The sequence below is a fragment of the Camarhynchus parvulus genome, chromosome 2 (genome assembly GCF_901933205.1).
Source record: "Camarhynchus parvulus chromosome 2, STF_HiC, whole genome shotgun sequence".
NCBI classification, from domain to species: domain Eukaryota; kingdom Metazoa; phylum Chordata; class Aves; order Passeriformes; family Thraupidae; genus Camarhynchus; species Camarhynchus parvulus.
This window is the reverse complement of record NC_044572.1, coordinates 132,573,063-132,579,528: the sequence shown is the minus strand read 5'-3', so window position 1 is coordinate 132,579,528 and position 6,466 is coordinate 132,573,063. Positions and strand designations below refer to the sequence as shown.

The following is a 6,466-nucleotide window of genomic DNA, read 5'->3' as shown; positions in this document are numbered from 1 at the left end:
CAAGGAGAAGGGAAAGAGTGTGTGCGCGTGTGACGGAGGAAGAGGGGAAGAGAAACGGAGATCGGGGTGGGTGAGACGGAAAGCGAGAATGAGGGGAGAGAGAAGCAGAAAGAGCGGAGGGAGGGAGCAGGGGAAGGAGCGAGGGAGGGAGGGAGGGAGAGAGGAGGAAGGAAGAGAGGGAGGGAGAGAGGGAGGGGAGAGCTTGGCTCCTCGCTCTCTCTCTCCCTCTCCCGCCCGCTCTCTGCCGTTGCCGCGCCGCCTCCGCTGCCCGCGCCGCGCTCCGCTCCGACTGACAGGCGGCAGGAGGTGCCGGCGAGGGAGGGGGCGAGGGAGGGGCTTTCCGGGACGGGGGGGCGGAAAGAGGGGGGCGTTTGTCCGTCAGGCTTGACGGGCAGTGGCTACTACCAGCGACAAGTCCGCATGCAAATCGCCTCCTGCCTCTGGGGCACGGGCTGTCGAGGCGGGAGGCTTCAATTGTCCCGGCGCTGCCAGGGCTTCTGGTGGCGGGGAGAGCCACAACTTTCCTGAAAGAGGCACGGCGGGCGAACGGGCGAAGAAACTCGGTGTCAGCAGGCAGGCGGCACGAGTGCCCCCGGCCCGCACAGGGTCCCCGGGATGTCCCGGCTCAGCGGTGCCCCCGCGTTCCGCAGCCTCGGCCTCGGCGCTGCCCGGGCAGCAGCAGCAGCAGCAGCAGCAGCAACACTAAGCGCCTCCGGCCGCGCTGGCCCCAGGCCGGGAGGTCCCGCCCGGCCCCAGGCTGCGCGCCCCGGGCAGGGCAGGCTTCCCACCGCTCCCTCCGCACGGAGGGTCCCGCTGCCCCTCACAGGTGCCGCCGCCGGAGCCGGCCCGGAGCCCGGGGCGCTGCCTGCGCCGACGGACGGACGGACGGACGGACGGACGGACGGACGGGCGAGTTGCCAGCGTCCTTCCCTCGCGGTCCTCTGGCCGCTTGCGCTCAGCTGCGGTAGCCTGAGCAGTCCTGGCTGTGCGGCCATCGCTGTTTGCTCGCCCCCGAGTGCTCGGGTTTTGGCTCGTAGGTGAGCGAGGGAGACAAGCCGGCCGACTGACTCCCTCTGCTTCGTTAGTTTCGCCTGCCTAAACAGTGATATTAGAGAACATTTTTTTCTTGCACGGTAGAAGCCAACATTTGACGCTCCTGTTACTGACACCACTTATGTATTTGGACAAAGCTAAAACTATTAGCAGGGCTCATGTTTATAGTCTGTGTCTGGACAGTATTTCTCTTGAACGTTCTTGAATAATCTCATTTGAGTATATAGTTTTAAGTGACCCACTGTGAACAGACTATACTCTGTATCTTAGTGCACTGCCAAGCTTTGCACGCCCATTGCCACCTCCTCAGTGTCGTCACACCCTAACTTGTAAAAAAAACTGGAAAAAAAACTATCCACACAAGCAAAAGAGAAAGAGCCTGATTTCATGGATGCCGAGGAAGGACATAGGATACTGAAATGTCTTTATTACTCTGCTTCCAGAAATTTCAGATCTGACACATGAATGCAATACAACAGTAAGTGTTCTTAGAGCTTCACCAACAGGACTCATGTTCAGGTAAACTGTTAAGCATTGCTTTCAGTCTTACCTCTGTGGTCAAAATACTCTCAATAGAAGCAGTTTTTGAACTTGACATCTTGACACATTCAGTGCTTCTTTTTGGGGACAATATTGCAGAAGTCTTCATATAAGCAGCAGGAATTCTAGCATGGAGATGTACTAAAACTTTCCATCATATTAGGTTGGAAATAATGTTTGTAAATGATAACCGAATTTACAAAACCACTTTTTGATTAAAGAAAATAATGTGATGGAATCTGTGAACAATATTTAACATTTGCTGTTGTTCAGACACTTTAAAGAATCTGATTATATAATAAGTATTTTCTATTTAGCTGAAGAGATTGTGCCAAATTTGTATTTCAATTTATTTCCTAGAGGTATAGGCTCTTGGTTAACTGCCAGTGTAACAGTGGTGGTGTTTGCAGGAAGGTATTCTATGGCAGTAGATAAATGTGATAAAAATGCACCAAGTGAAATGCTCTGCTATGGTTTTGTTACAGCACAAGGCTCGAAAGAGGACTTACATGGATGAGATACCCATCTTTCAAATTTAAGTTAATATTTTATCTTATTCATTCTCAACATTCTAAACTCTCTTAAATTGCAGTTTGGTTCCCTAATTAGAAATAGCAATGTCTTTTCCTTCATATAGGTTGACCGTTTATTTCTGTTTCTATTTTGTTGCCAGGCTCTCACACAGTTTTTAGTCTGCACAGGCAATTTGACAGATACTGCCTTTAAACATACTGTTGTTTAAGTGTTAAAGAATGAAGTTGAGTAATCTGTTGCCAACATTTGAACAGTATATGAACTGTAACTTGTTAAACTGTCACTGTAACTTAAAAGTTAGTACACATTATGTGGTCCAAACCAGTTACAAATAATCCCTAAGTGTTTATTCTTAAATACTGTTTAGGGTAAATTGCATGACATAGTTTTTGTGCTGACTCCAGCTTTTTTAATATTTAAGTAGTAATGTTAGTTACGTATTTTGTCTATTCTGAGGCATTAAGGCCATGTTCTGCTTCATCAGCTCAATAGAATTCATATACAGTTGTATTATTTCTATGGCCATTCAGAGACATGTTTGATCTCTTAAGGGATTATTACGCTTAGTCATTTCAATGTATTTCAGGTTATTTTTGACCTGTTTACCTAAAGTTAAAACAGCTGTTTGTGAAATGCCAAAAAGAAACATACATATGCCCGCTACATTAATGTAATTAATGGTGTAAACTAATGAGCCTTTTTCTCTCATTTATAGAGGATCTCTTATTTAGAACATTTTAATACTTCATAGAAATTGCCCATTTTCTTTGTCAGAACAAGTAGCCTGTAGTATATCCCAGATGAAAAACTCTGTCGCAGGCCGTGTGCAGTTGCTGAGGCTGGGCCAGGGAGCAGCTCAAGCTCTGCACGTGATCACTGACGCCGTGTTGTTGTAAAGCCAATCTCTGGAGCTGCTTCTGATAAGCTGTGTGGGCAAGGCCACTTTCTTTTGCTGTGGCAGGGGCTTGGGTCACATGAACACAAGTCGAGCAGCGTAGCTTTCCCTCAGGACTCAAGAATAGGCCCAGCATTTTCTGTTAACCTGCAGAGAGAGCCATTCAGAGATCTTTCAATTCTTAAAAATTACCTCTCTCTCCCTAATAGCATAATTTTCTGAACTGCTATGGAAACTGCTATGGAGTTACAACGTTGTCCGTACCAAGGTTGCAGTGCCTGTAGCATTCATTGGCTCTTCCTGCTCACCTGTGGAATGTTACCTGTAGCAGCCAGACAGCGCTGTCAGAGTATGGCCGGGCAGTGATGCTACCCAAGTGGCAACTGCACAATCTGAGCATGGGGGCAGGGGAAAATGTGTCCAGTTTTTGTACTGAGGGAATGGTGGCCAGCTGTCCACAAGATGAGCATACAGACAGATAATTAGGAAATGATGCTGTAAGAATAGTTTAAAAACTATTCAACCAAAATGGTAACTGGATGTGAGCAGTGGTGGCATAGGACCAGTCCAGAAAATGTATGTTCTTGGTTAATTACGATATCTCAAGAAGAAGAAAATAATCTCCACAGAGGCTCACTTCTAAATCATCTTGAACTTCATCACTTCCAACTCTCTATGCTTGCTAAGATTCTACAAAGGTTTATAGAAACCCTCTAACTGAATGGATATCACAGTTAAAACCTAAATTCTTGAAATGCCTATATTCTGGCAAATTAAAAGTGCAGCTTAGATTTCATGATGTTCAAGTGTTAGCAACTTTCTTACACATAGATAATATGCATAATTTTCAAAACAGTGTCCTCCATTGGAGAAAATGTAATGATTCTTTGAACAATATTTTCTTTCCATTCTCTCATTGAAAGGAAGAAATACTAAATTTTGAAATATTTTGTTGGAAGCAGAATTAACCTCTTGACTTGCAATTATGCATTTCCTTCTTTTTTTTTTTTTTAAGTACGCTGAGGAAATTAACTTCAGTGTTATCTCATAAATCTGGATACAGATTGTATCCAAAGACCCTACTGTATAATGAAGATACCATGAAGTTCAGACAACAATTGATTTTGGAAGAAAATGCGTCTGATTTTTGTGTTGCATATGTAACCAAGTTCTGACTATTTATAACACCAAATAGGAATGTGTAATGTTAAAAATATAATTGCATAGGTTCTGTTAGGCTCTTAGACTGTGATTTCCATAGTAAGGACTTGGGTTCTTCCATGATCTTAATCATAATGTTTGGTTCTTTAGCTCTTAATGAAAAAGAAAAAGCTGGTCTTTTCCCAACTATTATCCACTCAGAGTGTTAGAAAGAGTACATGGCATAGCTTTTTAGAACTTTATTCCTCTTTTTCATTGGTCAATAGAGAAATACTTAACTAGACTGAGCATGAAATTGCTAAGGCTCTGAATACTCCTCTAACACGAATATGGGACAATTCACACTTTTCTCAGCTCTTGGAAAAATCTACAGTTTATTCTTATTTCACAATGTATAGTTTTTCTGTGTGGTTATGCCAAAAGAGCAAAAAAATAGACCCAAATGTATCTCTGGGCAGCTGAGTGGATGGATGATCAGTCTGAGCTTTGAATTTAGAAGTAAAGCTTCCTCTGGCTTTTGAAATAAAGGAGAAAAAACTCCACCAATGTGTTTCTAGATGACATATAGGAAAAAATGCTGCAAGGCAGATTCTTCAAACACAAAGGAACCTATAGAAGATCTGAGGAGAACAGGTGAGACCAGTGGATATGAACTTCCCTTTCACAAGCAGTCCTGTAGACAAGTTAGAACTGAATTGCTGCTGCATTTTTTGTGAATGTTCTGCTCCCTAGGAATGATCACAGCTCTACAGTGAAGTTCCTGGCCACAGGATTTCAATGGATGCAGCAATGTGGGAAGCCAGACTCATAGAGTGCTGGAATCAGTGCTGAGTCAGACTTCATGTTGATAGTCCAGACCTTTGCATCCATTCTGGGAGATCTGCCAGTTTTTAGAGGCCAAAACCATGTCCACTACATATGGAGAGGGAATAATAGCATAGAAATAAATTGTGACCTCAGAAACTTTCTGGATTCCTAATCAGACTTTTCCTGAAAAGGGTATTCTCTGAATTTGAGTTAATTTTTTGTTGGTGCAAAGCTTAGGATTTTCATGGTGTCAGTTTGCTGTCTCTTTTCATGTATTTATTTAGAGCAGAAATCACTGATCTCTTTTGATAGTTCAGTTATGCAAGATACTTTTCATCTCACATTAAAATTTATATCTTATTTGTTATCCAAAAATAGTGGCAAAGATTATTCTTCATTTCCTGACTGGATGCTCTCTGATATTGCTCAGGTAATCTTATAGATGAACAAAATGATAGACTACCGAACTGCGTAGATATTTTGGGCAACTTTACATCAGAATCACAGAATATCCATGATCTTCTTAATAATATAAAATACTCTTTTTTCACTGCACAGGATTGTAGTAATGCCTGGAAAAAGATTTCATTGCTTTCTGAAAATTTATACATATAACTCAGCTCCTAATTTTGACATCCATGCTCTCCTTATAGGAAAAATATATCTCAATATCAGCAAGATTCTACTGCAACAATGACTTGCACAAGCTAACCTGTCATGTGCTGTGCCTTCAGCTAGAAAAGAAAATTCAGTAGGTGTGGCATAACTAGAGAAATCTTTTTGAACAAGACTGAAAATATGGAGGCATGTTCACAACAAGATACTGTATCACGCATACGGCAGCATCTGGAGTATGGGATGGAAGGAACAGTGTCCTATGAGGAAATATTCCTGGATGCCTTGGTTGTCTGAAATGCAGCCCATTCACCCCACTGCTTACAGATGGCTACTAAAAACTTAGAAATGTACTGAAATATATATAATCCCACACCACATTGCAGATTTCTGCCAGTAGCAATACTGCAGCCCACAGCAGCAGTAACTTACTGTTTTGGCATGTATGTGGCCTTCAGAGGCCAGTTTTGTTACAACTCAGAGAACTTCTCAGCTCTCCATGACCTTACCCTCCCCAGAAACATTCCACCCTAAGAACAGTCTTAACACTGTACTGTAACTGGGCTTCTGAGAGAGGCACCTTGCTCAGACATGCAAACAATAATATAGCTTGAGCTTTCTTGAAACTTATAAGCCCAAAGAGGGAGGAACTCAGAATAAGATATGAGAAAAATGAAGGAAAATTAAGGGATACTAGAATAGAAGGAACAGGAAGAAGGGAATGGACAGCTTTACTGCTTAAATATCTTTATTTCTATCTTAATTTCTTTTTAGATAAGCCAACAGCAGTACTTCATGTAGACATAGCTCAACACTGAAAAGATAACATTAATATTGTCAAATTACTGTTTATGACTTCAG

At 42.8% G+C, this 6,466-nt stretch overlaps 1 protein-coding gene across 2 annotated transcripts in view; it reads right to left on the bottom strand.

The window, feature by feature from the left end:
• The window catches only part of ZFPM2 (zinc finger protein, FOG family member 2), a 308,632-nt gene extending 308,375 nt beyond the window's left edge, over positions 1-257 (bottom strand). For both annotated transcript variants that reach the window (XM_030968457.1, XM_030968466.1), the window contains exon 1: positions 1-257. This exon is cut by the window's left edge and continues 187 nt beyond it. The gene's annotated coding sequence lies outside the window, so the exon portion shown is untranslated.
• Between the last annotated feature and the right edge of the window lie 6,209 nt (positions 258-6,466).